General features: G+C 46.4%; 1 protein-coding gene and 1 long non-coding RNA gene across 2 annotated transcripts in view; one reads left to right on the top strand and one right to left on the bottom strand.

Moving 5' to 3' along the window:
- Window positions 1-13,115, top strand: part of ANKRD55 (ankyrin repeat domain 55) — an 82,982-nt gene that overhangs the window by 1,944 nt on the left and 67,923 nt on the right. The window lies entirely within an intron of this gene.
- LOC109307925 overlaps window positions 9,456-13,115 on the bottom strand; it is a 4,721-nt gene continuing 1,061 nt past the window's right edge. The window contains exons 2-3 of the long non-coding RNA XR_002100405.1: window positions 9,876-9,878; window positions 9,456-9,467 (exon numbers count right to left, since the gene is read on the bottom strand). This is a non-coding gene — a long non-coding RNA (uncharacterized LOC109307925). The remainder of the gene's footprint in view (window positions 9,468-9,875; window positions 9,879-13,115) is intronic.

The following is a 13,115-nucleotide window of genomic DNA, read 5'->3' as shown; positions in this document are numbered from 1 at the left end:
TTGACAGCTCCGCAGGTCACCCAGGGGGCAAGGACTGGGTGAGCCTTGGAAATTTCCACTCACAGCTTCAAACTGTGCATGTCAGTTTAACTTCTTCTGTACTGGCAGCACATACTCAAAAAATTTCCATGACAGAGGGTAGGTGAAAGAATTAAGTTCTGTGAAAGATCTGAGTAGGGCTCACTCTTGACGGTAGCAATGGTAGTGATGACATTTCTTCCCATCTTCTATGTACTATCCTGGTGGTACAAGAACTCCTCAGGAGTTCTAGGCCCTCCCCAATATGAAAAAAAATTCAAACTCACATCTTCTGCCTCCTTCCTGAGGAGAATGCCCTAAACACCAAGCTATAGGGTGATAGGAGGCACTCCCCACTCTGTTTTCAATGATTTTCTGTAAGAATTTGCAAAATTCCTGATGCAAGAGACAGTCTTTCAAAATGAAAGACTTGAGTCTTTAACATGGTGATTAGGGATCTCTTTGAGTACTGGTCCTTGTTGCCAGGTTTATTTCTATAGTTTCTATTCAACAATCATTCAATAAAATAGAGATATGTACTGAGAAGAGGTCTCTGGTCTCCTCTACTGCAGATAAGTGCTCTTACCATTAAGCTAAAGAGTAAGTCTCCCTGTTGTGTGCTGTCTTGTTGGTCTCGGGTATCTTGTATTCCTTTCTGCTCAGTGGAACAGAATCAAAGGGTGGGAAGGAGAGCACCCACCAACACCTAACCTAAACCTGGTGTAGGCCTCTCAGGGGCATAGAAGAAATATATGCTGCTCACACAAAGGCTTTGCCTCATTGGCAAACCTGACCAATGCATGAACTCCTCACATACAAAAACTTGGCACGTAAGCCAGATGTGCATTCCTACCAAAAGATGGGAGGGAGAAATGGTGTTACAAGGTAAAATAGTCCAGTACCAGGATGATAAGGCTGGAACAGGAACACAGATTCTGGAAGAAGGATATTTTTCCAAGATGAACAGATGCTAAACTAGTCCAAGAGCATGCAGAGGAGAAGAACAGGTGGAGAAAATAGCTACATGATCCCATCATTGTAGATCCTTCAGCCCTCCTCTCCCTGCCAAAGTAAACTCACTTGCAGTAAAACATCTGCCTTTCTTCACTGCTTCCACAAGTGCCCCTAGAACAGGGATGGACAAAATATGGCCCAAGGGCCATATCCAGCCCACCAGGCCATTCTATCTGGCCTGCCAGGCCACTAAAAAAATTAGAAAATTAATATTTATCAGGGGTGGAGCCTGACAGTATCACCCAAGGGAATCCCTGTCAGGCTCCACCCCACAAGCTGGAAGCCCTTGCTTAGCAGGGGCTTCTGACCTGGGACTGTGAGGAGGTTCATGCCTGTGCCAGCACTCACTCCCAGTGCCCCTGCCCCAACTCCAGCCCCGTGCAACCCTGGCCTCCTGCCCCACAATTGCCCATCTAGACTGAGCAGTGGTGGCAAGGAATGAGCTGGTGCTCAGCTTGGGGAAACATCCCCCCCCCCCATGTCCAGCACTTCCTGCTGCAGCTGCTCACAGCCCATGTGAGGCTGTCCTGCCTCTCCACCACATCACTCCTGCCCTTCAGGGCAGTGGTGACAATGGAGAGCAGGCACAGGCAGCCCCATGCGGGCTGTGAGCAGCTGCAGTACAGGCCACTGGCCACAGGGGGCGGGGCACATCCCCCCCCACGCTGAGCACATTAATTCCCCAGAAACTGCTTCTCAGCGTGGAGGAAAGCAGCTCCCCAAAAACAGGCAGTGTTTGCTGCAGCTGCCTGCCAGGAGCCCGTGCCGTGCTAGGCTTTGGTGTGGCTGCAGCAAACACTGCCCAGTGGTAGTGAGCAGGGCAGGGACCACTTTCCTTTGCACCAAACTGCAGCTTCTGCTCAGCTGCTGCTGCCGTGGCTCAGCCCTGAAGGGTAAGCCCAGAGCTGGTGCAGGGCCCAGACTAGCAGCAGTGGCGGGGAACTAACTAGTGCTCAGCATGGGGTAAAAAAGTGGCTGCTTGCCCTCCCTGTGGCCAGCACCCTGTGCTGTAGCCACTCACAGCCTATGTGGGGTTGCCTGTGGCTGTTCTCCATTGCCACCACTGCCCTGCAGGGTGGCAGTGATGTGGCAGAGAAGCAGGACAGCCCACACAGGCTGCAAGCAGCTGCAGCAGGAAGTGCCAGCCACAAGGTGGGGGAGCAGCCTCTTTTCCCCCTGCATTAACCACCAGTTTATTCCCCATGGGGGTGCGCAGGGTTGGGGCTGTGCACTGGTCCCCACATGTACTATGGGACTGGGACGGCAGCCGGGTGGGAATGCGGGCCTGTGCCAGTGTCCTGGGGCCAGCACCAGCAGGGCCCAGAGCAGGGCAGCAGAAGCATGGGGTCACGGCCAGCAGAAGCTCTATGGAACCAGGTCAGCCCCCCACTTTCCCTGCTGGTACAGCTCAGCCCAGCTCCACAGACTCCTGCCAGCCCACACCCCGTGCTCCTGCCACCCTGCTCTGGGCCCCACCAGCACTGGCCCTGGGACATTGGTGCAGACCCCACACTCCCACTCACTTCCACTCCCCCTCACCACTTTCCCCACTTTCCTACCCACCCACACTGCACTACATGGCTCCCACACCCACATCCATATACACACACACATCCCCACAAACCCCCATAGGCAATCACTTCTGCATATACACCACAAATGCCCACAAATCAGGACAATTTTTTTTTTAATTAAAATAAAATATATTATTATGGGTGTTTGATTTTCAGTTTGATTTGGTTTTTTTTCCCTCTAAGATAGCAATCCCTCTTCCCCAAAGAAGTACTTCCAGTGGCAAGGGGAGGGACTTCTGGTGGCAAAGGTCAGAGGTTAGGGGTGGGACTTCTGGTCCCAAGATTGTGACCAGGGGTCAGGGCACCTGTCAAGGAGCAGGGCTACCCAGACAGCTTGCCAAAACTCACTAAGCTGCCCTCCGCCCAAAATAATTGCCCGCCCCTGCCCTAGAACATGACACAGCCCCCGTATACATGTATTTAAGCTCAAACAGGAGTCCAATGGACTCTGTCTACTTAGGGTGGACCATAGGGCCACACTCAAGTCCATACCAACAACTATCTACATTGAAAACCTCTAAGCTTGACCCCTGAGCCCAGAAGTTATCCTGACTTTCAGGGCCTGAGGTTGAGCCTCTCCCCAGCCCCTCTTCCCTGAAGCATGTTTGCAAGTCATCCAGGCACTACAGAAGAACTAGAGAACAGAAGAGCACCATCAGCAATCCCACAGCTTCCTATTTCTGACTATTCATGTACTTCCACACACCACTTTCTGTCTCTGTGGCCTGCATTTACAGCCAAACATAGATGAAGAGATGAAGAGTCCTCAGACCAAGTCTTAGAAGGAACAGGAAGCACAATTCCACAAGGTAAAGCCTACATAGGGAGGGGTCACTAGTCAAGTGCACCCCTGAGGGCCACCCCTAAATGCTAATGTAGACAGACTGAGGGGTATCCCAGCCTGAGTGGCTGATGTTCAGACCATAGATGCTAAGAATGGTAATGGGTATCTCTCATTAAAAGTCTGCAACCTACCAGATTCCTGAAGTTCAAGCAGTGCTCTGTGGACCAAGCATTATATTCCAGACCATCTGTGAATCAGGCGGAAGAGTAGGCAATAATTAGTAATAGTAATTACTTATTAGTAAGAACTAGGCATCAGCAGTCTTCATAACATAAAGCAAATCCTCTAACAATATTAGATTTTCTCTAAATAGCATGAGGCTGTCTTTGCAGGAGACTACCAATTTAGGCACAATGTTTTGGTTATGAAAACTTTTGGGCTATTTTTTGCCTTACCCTGTATTTGATTGGGTAGAATATAAATCTAAAACAGCTTTACAACAACTACGTTGATGTATAGGAGTGCCGAGAGACCCTTTGTATTAGGTGCAGTATAAACATGTAGTATACCTGGCCGCAGAGACATTACGGTATTAACTGACAAAAAAATAAAGGCCTAAGGTGGGAGAAAGGGATTCAGCCAGGAAGTTGCATGAGCATTGGGATGATTAATCAAATATGTCAAATATAATCAATCATCATATTTAGTAATAGACTTCTTGATTGAGGGTGGGGTTCTCTATTTGAGAACCAGATGCTGTATTCCTGTGATTTTAGGCATAATTTACCTTCAAAGTGGGCACATCTACATATGCGTATTTACTGCCCAGTGACTGAAATTACTGGGAAGTATGGCTACATATCTATACATGTATGCCTGTACTGTGCGGTAAATATAGTGACTTATGCCAACTTGAGCATTAATTCAATACCTCCATAGGCCAGTATCAAATTTACACCCAATTAGTTACTAAGCAGTAACGCATGTGTAAACACCTTACTGTGCGATAACACTGTGTGTGTGGACTGACTTGGGACTAATTTTAGTCCCAAGTCAGTCCACATGCAGCATCAGTGTGCTTTAACACCTGTACATACAGATGCAAGCCTGCACATTAGACTACTTACTGCACAGGAAATTTAAGCCAGCATAAATGCACGTTTAGACATGCCCAGTAAGTCCAAAATTAAAAGATGTAATTTAGTGGCCCACTTCACCCATTAGCTTTGTCTTTACTGACTGAAACAGGCATGTCTTCCTTCTTAATATGCGTAGGATTCTTTTAAAATGGTCAGCAAATATAGTAAACAAAAGAATTGAGAATAAGGGATTTCCAAAATTCTGTATTTAGACACCATCTGCCAGCCCTTGAATGTCAATGCACAGTTTCTGCCAGGTCAAACAGAATGCTAACATTCATGAAACAGGTTATCACAATACAGCCAGGAAGATAATCATGTCCCATTACTTTATCCATCAAAGGGCTGGCAGAGGTGGACACTTGGGGCACTTGTACATATGCATGCACTCCTTTATAAATGGTGAAATGCACATCAGCGCTGAGAAAATGGCCGTGGCGCACTTTTGAATTCAAACACATTGAAGGTGTTTTATTACAAAAGCACACTGCTGCCATTTTCTCAGTGCTGAAGTGCATTTTGCCAATTATACAGATGCATGCAATGCAGTGCTGGGCACACCAGCTCACATGTAGAGCAGACTCAATTAATTGATTAATCGAGTCTGCTCCAATGCACTGTATCTCCAGCACATTGGAACAGACAAATGTATGTGTATAAATGCCCTTGTTGCTGTGCTTTTGGTTAGGGACAGAAATTACAACAAAAACTGGTCTAACTGATCAGCAACTGGTTTAAACCTGTAGCAGAACAGAAGCTCAGCACACATAAACCAGTTTCAAAATGGCTGAAACTGGTTTAAGATAAACCTGGTAGAATGTAGTATCAGACTTAACTGATTTGGGTCAAACCAGTTTATGAAACATCTGTCCCAGACCCTTTCCTGGTTTAAGTTAAATCAGAGACCCCCAGCACCCCAGAATTTTGCAGCCTTGGGTTGCGCTGTGCTATCTGCTCCAGATAGCAGGGGTGGCCCCACCCCTCTGCTCCCTAGCTAGTGCAGTGAGGGCTGGCTGACAAGGGAGTGCAGGGGGCAAGCCCAGCTGTGGATGCAGCCCAGTTGGGGGTGAGCAGGTTGCCCCCAGACAAACCCCAGCTGAGGTCTGGGGCCAAACACCTACTCTAGTGCCCTCCAGCTTCTGGCCTGGTTGAAAACTCCTGCTCTAGTGCCATCCAGCTTCTGGCCTGAGCCACTGCAGACATAAGGATACATTTCGTGAATCAAAAGTAAATGTCTGTTCACTTCTGTTTCAATTTAATCTGTGCAGTTTAGACTAACCTGCAAAGACTGAACTGATTCAGCCTTAAGCTTTTTGACAGCCTTAAGCTTTTTGACTGCCTGTATTTAGTCTTATTGTTCATGTTGAGACTGGCATGGCAAACTTTACTACCTGTCAAGGACTCACCATCTTTATCATGATAATTAGCAGCATATTGTAATATAGTGGCTTTTTGATATGCCAAGAGAAATGCACAGCACATTTTTCTGTGTAGGGGCTTTATTTTACCTGAAAAATTAAACAGATGAAGAAAGTAAGCCATAAGGAAATACCAGTAATTCTCACAATATTGAACATATTATACCTGGATTATCATCTTTCCTGTTTTTAAATTCATCAGTAATAATTATGGTTAAACATCACATTGTTGATAAAATCATATACACTTCACTCCAATAATTTTATGTCAATTTTAACAATACACACTTAGTAAAATAAAAAATGTATCTATATATAACATTCATTGTAAAACTATACATGAGATCATACCATTTATATTTTATTTACCTCCTTTAAGACCAAAATGCTGGTATTAATCTCATGAAAGAAATTAAAGGCTTTTAAGGTACTTTGACATATTTTTAAAGTGTTACAGATATGTTGGTGTAAGGGGGTGGTTTGTTCCCTTAAGAAGGGACAGCCAGCCCTACTAAGGACTGTCCAGTGGTGGGGCATTCTGCTAATGAATAAGGTGACCATATGAGAGAATGGGAAATCCAGGACACAGCCCTTTCCCCCACTCCTAAGTCAGCAGTGCTGCTGCAGGCAGTGGTGGGGATGGAGAGGCACACACCAGGCAAGTGGGCATCACCAGTGTATGCCTGCTCACCTGCCTGGCATGCTGTGCTATTCTGCACCACACCACTTCCCCACTGAACTGAGCCTTGCACCCCAGCATTTCTAGGATGCTTATTTTAATTCTCACCAGCTAGCCAGGACCAGCCTCTGAAATCCAGGACTGTCCCAGCTAAACCAGGACACATGCTCACCCCACTAATGAGGGAATGCACCACTAGGAGTTTTAAAACACCAGAGGAGAGAACTGAAGGGGACCAGCAGTGAGGGAACAGCTTGCAAGGAGAAGCCAGGCTCCTGTGCTGGGGAAGACCCAGAGTGAAAGTGGCTTGTCTCTGTCTAGAGAGGATGGAGGATTTTGGTTTGTTCTGCTTGCAGTGCTAGAGACTGAAGTTTGTTTGATGGGAACTGAATTGCTTTAGGAACTAGTAGCAGAGCTAATGGGCTTGCAAAAGGCAGCAAGTTAAAGGACCTGCTTATAGTTGGCTTTTTACTTTTACTGTTCCCAAACATTAAGGATGCACTGGAAAATGTATTAAAACTAACCACCGATCTGTGACAGTCATGGGTTCTTTTTTGTTTGTTTTTGTTGTTGTTTTGTTTTGGGTTTTTTTGAATGGTAACTTTTATGAACTATTGCTGTAGTTTGGGGAGAATTTAAACAACCTACCTCAGAAGAGTACCTTTTGTCCCAAAACTTGTCTAAAGTCTCTCTGAATGATGCAGTCGCTCCAATAAAAGGTATCACCCAAAACAAGCCTGACCGCTCACATATTTCCTGGGCCATTACAGCTATTACTCCTATGCTAGCATAAATGCAAATTCTTAACTGTTGATGCATCTTGTCCCTATATATCCTTTGTTGGCCTCCAATCGTGCTTGCAGTTCTTTCTGGGGCACTGATCTTTATAAAAAGTCTACAGTCTTCTAGTGCTTTGCCATATACGAAGGCTGTTATTGAGGAGTGACACCTTCCTTTTAGCAGGGACAGGTAACACCCAAGATAAAGCAGTGTAGGATTTGGCTTTGATTAAGCAAATTGAACCTGTCTTGGCATTTTAGGCTAGGCACAGAAATTACATATAAACCAGTATAAGTGACCAGTTCAAATCTGTAACAAAACAGAAGTTCAGTGCACATAAACCTCTGTCAAAATAGCCAAAGCCAGCTTAAGATAACCCTGGATGGATGTAGTATCAGATTTAATTTATTTAGGTTAAATAGTTTTATTGAATTTCTGTGCTAGATCCCCTCCAAATTCAGGTTAACGCACAGTCCCCCAGTAACCCAGGATGCTTTGCACCTCCCCCATCTCCCCACAGGGTAGGTTGGCTAGCCTTGGCCCAAGCTGTCTGCTCCAGCCAAGCATGGAGGTATGCTATAGCGCCCCTTGGCACCTGGCCTGGGCCACTGCAGACATGTCCCTGCATTTCTGGAATCAAAACTGAATGTCTGTTCACTTGCTTATCAGTTCAATCTATATAGCTTAGACTAACCTGCAAAGATTGAATAGATTCAGCCTCAGGTTTTTTGACTGTCTATTCTAAGCCCTAGAGAACAGAGAAACAACAATTAAGGTAGGTAAAGGTAATATGTTGGACTGTAGAGAGTCAGCTCCTATGCTGGTTCAGTGCTAGTTCTTTGATGCAGTACAGCTGATGTATCTGAGTATATAGTTCCCTATCTACAATGTAATTCTAGAAGTTGGGACTACAAACTGATTTTTTTTAAAAGAATGAATCAGCCATTTGTTGCCTGATTGCAGGTTTAGTTAAGTTTCACCCTTCCAGTTTCATTTATTCTGCCTGTTAGAGTTACCTCCTACTGAAATGTCTGCAAAAATAAATGGGTTGTTAGCTCAGCAACTAGAGCATTTACAGTTCCCCTAGTCGTTGATGTAAAAGTGTTGCAAGTCACAATCGGGTTATAGCTGATCAGAAACATGTGGTTCTTCAAATCAGGTCATGATAAAAAATTAAATTAGTGCTTATTAACTTTGTCAGATAACAGATCAATGATTCTTAGCCAGGATGCTGCTAAATATTTGCACTGTTAGGTGTGCAAATATTTACATATGGAACACCACATAAACCCAGAAATTTCAAGTAGGAATCATAGAAAATTAGGGTTAGAAGGGACCTCAGGATGTCATCTAATCCAACCCCCCGCTCAAAGCAGGACAATCCCCAACTAGATCATTCCAGTCAGGGCTTTGTTGAGCTAGGTCTTAAGAACGTCCAAGAATGGAGATTCCACCACCTCTCTGGGTAACCCATTCCAGTGTTTCACCACCCTCCTGGTGAGAGAGTTTTTCCTAATATTCAACCTAAACTCCCTTTGCTGAAATTTGAGACCATTACTCCTTACTTCTGTCATCTGCTACCACAGAGAACAGTCTATCCATGGTATCAAAAACATTCTAACCTGTCGTGGTTTCTCTGAGTTCTTTGCAACAAAAAAATTGCTGTATTATTTTTCTGTAATCAAAAAGTGAGTGAAAGTCAAGAGCTGGCATTTTCTGAGGGCTGTCTTGAGCCTAACAAGGGGTTCCTTGAATCTAGTTTGGGAATCACTGCGATAGACTATGCTCAGATGTTCCCTTGATTTCACATAAGAACACACAAAATATGTATTTCTTCATTCCTGGCACTGGTTTAGGACTCCACACCAATAAGGTGTGTTCACTGGCCAACTCACTTTTCCCTGCTCCTACAGCTAGGATTTACCAGTTGTGGATATTGTGAAACATGAAAGGGGCCCTTCTACTACTGTGGCAGGCCAGTAGGAGGCACTCCTGCACTGAGCTGCCCACCTCACTACGCCCAGCCAGAAATCAAGCTCTGAGTGTCTCCCCTGGGGGTGCCTAAGTCTATCCCACCCCCTTCCTGGAACACACCTGCAAACCTGGGGTACTGCCACCACCACCAGGATTCATGTCTTTGTCTGGGCCCTGTGCCACCCGGGATACATGGGCCCTGTAGACCTTGGGATTTTGGGGTGTTTCTATTAGCCTGAAGCATTCACCAGCAACATCCCATGTGGGAGGAAAGTAAAATAGCCGAGCCCAACTTAGCGGGTCCCTTCCCTCTTAATCACACACAGTGAGGCATGCTAAAGCAGATAGATTTATCGATCAAAGTGGGGAAGGAATACCAATAGGAAAATATACAAAAGAAACCAACCTTGAACAAATATGAGTGGCTAGTCAGCCTTTTGATACACAACTAGATTACAGTCAACTGAGTTCCTAGTTAGGTTTCTGGTAAATTACTCACTTCTGCAGTCAGAGGATGAAAGAGTTGTGGAGATTCATGCTGCTGTATGTGCATTTTAAACATGTCCTCCTCCTTCTGCCTGAAGGGACCCTCTTAAATAGCCCTACTGACCTCACCACCTAAATCCAGCCAGAGACAGGTATTATTTGATGCCAGCCAATCACTTTGAAAAACACCACAGTTATCTAAGGGAGTGACATGGGCTTAAGCCCCTGTTCCTATACCGTGAGGTCAAAGCTCAAAACAATAGAGAGGTTAAATTTATGCCCTCTTACCTGAGGTCATGTAAGCAGTGGCAGCAGGTTGGCTGCCTAGCAACCGGATTGGTAGGAACACGAGAGTAAGAGGGGAATGGACAACGCCGAGGGTGAGGAGGCTGGGAGGGAGTTCTTTCACATAGCCATAGTGGAGTAAATGTTCTGGAGTGGAGTGAAATGAGAAAGAGAGAGTGATTCTCTTCTGGAGTCAGAGGGAGATTATTATGGTGATTGGGGGAGGAGAGCAGGGGTCAGATGACTGTGGATAAAAGGGTTTGTTTGTTTCCCTTTATTCTTCTGTGGGAAGCTGGGTTTACCAGTCACCTGCAGTTACTGGCCTCTTGATCGCTGAGGAGGTGAGTGCCTACAAGGTCAAGGACTAAAGCAAGGGTTGGCATGGCAGAAGTCTCCATTCTTCCCCAACTCTGAGAAGACAGCTGCCAGATTCCCAGCAAACTCACATGTGACACAACAGTATGTTTAGCAGTAGAGGGGAGAGCTACAGACCAGATAGGCAGTGAGGCACAGCTTTCTGATACCAATCTCCCGTACCCAGTCAGAGATCTGCAGGCCGGATCCAGCACATAAGCTGTAGGTCTAGAGAATCCTTGCCTGGATGGACTATTCCATGTCTGTGCAGTTGACTTACCTGAACTGTAAAAGACTGACTTCTTTACATAAGATTTACATATGAAAATTACATGCAACTTGTAACATCTCTGGTGAGTTTCGATGGCTCAAATTCCCTGAATCCACGTTATCCCAATCAGGCTTTCTCCCAAATTCTATCAGTTCGTTCCCCTCATCATACTCCAGTTTTTTATAATAAAAGGCAGGGCACGGTAACACCTTAGAGACTAACTTGTTCAGAGAAGAATACACTTTCATAGATGACAACCTACTTTGTCAGAAGTTATGAATGGATTTGCAGAAAGCAGAATTTCTGAACAGATGAGAATTTAAATACAAAGTATAGGGGAAGGGGCACTACTGTAAGGCAAAGTTGTGTTGAATAGGTCAAGAGTGATAAACAAGGAAAATTAACCCATTGAGGGACTTAAGTGTTATAAAAGCTAGTCCAGGTAATGGGATAAGAATTCATAATCTCTATTGGAATTATGTTTATAATAATCTGTTGAGATTATGCTTGTAATAGTGAAAGGCACTCCATAGCACAGGGCAGGCAAAATACAGCCCAAAAGCCAAATCCAGTCCACAGTGGGTCTTTGTCCAGCCTGCAGCAGGTCGCTAGGTCCTGCCTGGCCTAGGTACAGTTCAGTCATGGCACATCCTGGTGCCCCCTGTTCATGCAGCAGGGCTGGGGTGGCCCCACAGCTGCACTGCCTTGCTAGGCTACTTCCCCATACACACATTATGCCTACTCCAGACTCACCTGTCCAGACTCAGCAGCAGTGGTAAGAGAAAGAAGCTGTTGCTCAGTGCCAGAGGGAAAGTGGCCCCTTCCCCTCGCTACTGCCAAGCTGTTCCTGCTGCAGCTGCCCAGAGCCTGTGCTGGGCTGCCCTGCATCTGCTCTGTGCTGTCACTGCTGCCCTGCTGGGCAGTCCAATGCAGGGCAGACTGGTGCGGTGCAGGCTCCAGGCAGCAGCAGCAGGAATGGCCAGGCAGTGGAGGGAGGGAAGGGGAGTGTGCCTTCCCCCCTGCACTGTGCAACAGCTTCTGTCCCACGCCTCCACTGCTGAGCCTGGATGGGTGAGTCTGGAACAGACATGGAGCTAGGACCAGCCCATCCTATCCAGCAAGATAGCAGCCCTGGACTTTAGGAGGGTGGATTTCATTGAACTAAGGACACTAGTCGGGAGGCACTGAGGTCCCAGAGGGGTGGGGAGTTGGGAGTCCAAGAAGAGTGGTTATTCCTGAAGGAGACAATCTTCCAAGCCCAAAGGATGGCAATCCCAACATGGATCAAAGGGGGAAAGAGTGCTCAAAACCCCCATGGCTCACCAGAAGCATCCAGGAACGTCTCAAAGCTAAGAAGGAGGGGTACACCCTATGGAAGCGAGGGGCCATCACCAGGGAGAACTATACCTCCATTGCTCAGAATTGTAGGGGGGTTTGTTAGGAAGGCCAAGGCGGAGATGGAACTGGGACTAGCAACCCAGGTCAAGGACAACAAGAAGTCCTTTTTTAAATACATAGGGGGTAAAAAGAAGGTACTGGGTAACATGGAGCATCTGCAGGACACGCTAGGAAATCTGGTCATCGCACCAGACAGCAAAGCTAACCTATTTAACAATTTGTTTGCCTCCATTTTTCTGAGCAGGGACCGGGTCATCCCCCCACAACAGGACCCCCACAGAACACAGGGGAGGCACACCCAGGCCTAGGGTCAGTGAAATCTAGTCAGGGATCTTCTGGAGGGTCTGGATGTATTTAAATCAGCAGGTCCTGACATTCTCCACCCCAGAGTGCTGAGGGAATTAGCAGAGGTCATTGCGGGACCCCTGGCATGGCTTTACTGCTCTGGCATTGTGCCAGAGGGCCAATGTGGTTCCCATTTTCAAAAAAGGGAGGAAGGAGGACCCAGGAAATTATAGGTCAGTTAGTCTTACCTCAGTCCTGGGGAAGCTTTTTGAGAGAATTTCATAGATTTCCTAGATTTCATAGACTTAGGGCTGGAAGGAACCTTGGAAGATCATCAAGTCCACCCCCTGCCCAAAGGGCAGGAAGTCAGCTGCGATCATAGTATCCCAGCAAGATAAGCATCCAATTTGCTCTTGAAGGTTCAATGTAGGTGCTTGAACCACCTCTGATGGCAGGCTGTTCCAGACCTTGGGGGCTCGGACAGTAAAGAAATTCTTCCTTATGGCCAGCCTGAAATGGTCTTGTAGTAGTTTATAACTATTCGACATCGTCATCCCCTGGGGTGCTCTGGTGAACAAACATTCCCCCAGATACTGGCGGTCACCCCGATAAACTTATAGTGGCCATCAGATCACCCCTGAGCCTGCGCTTTTCCA

This window comes from Crocodylus porosus, unplaced genomic scaffold (genome assembly GCF_001723895.1).
Source record: "Crocodylus porosus isolate Cpor-Errol unplaced genomic scaffold, CroPor_comp1, whole genome shotgun sequence".
Classification (NCBI taxonomy): Eukaryota; Metazoa; Chordata; order Crocodylia; family Crocodylidae; genus Crocodylus; species Crocodylus porosus.
This window is presented reverse-complemented; position numbering and strand designations above follow the sequence as displayed.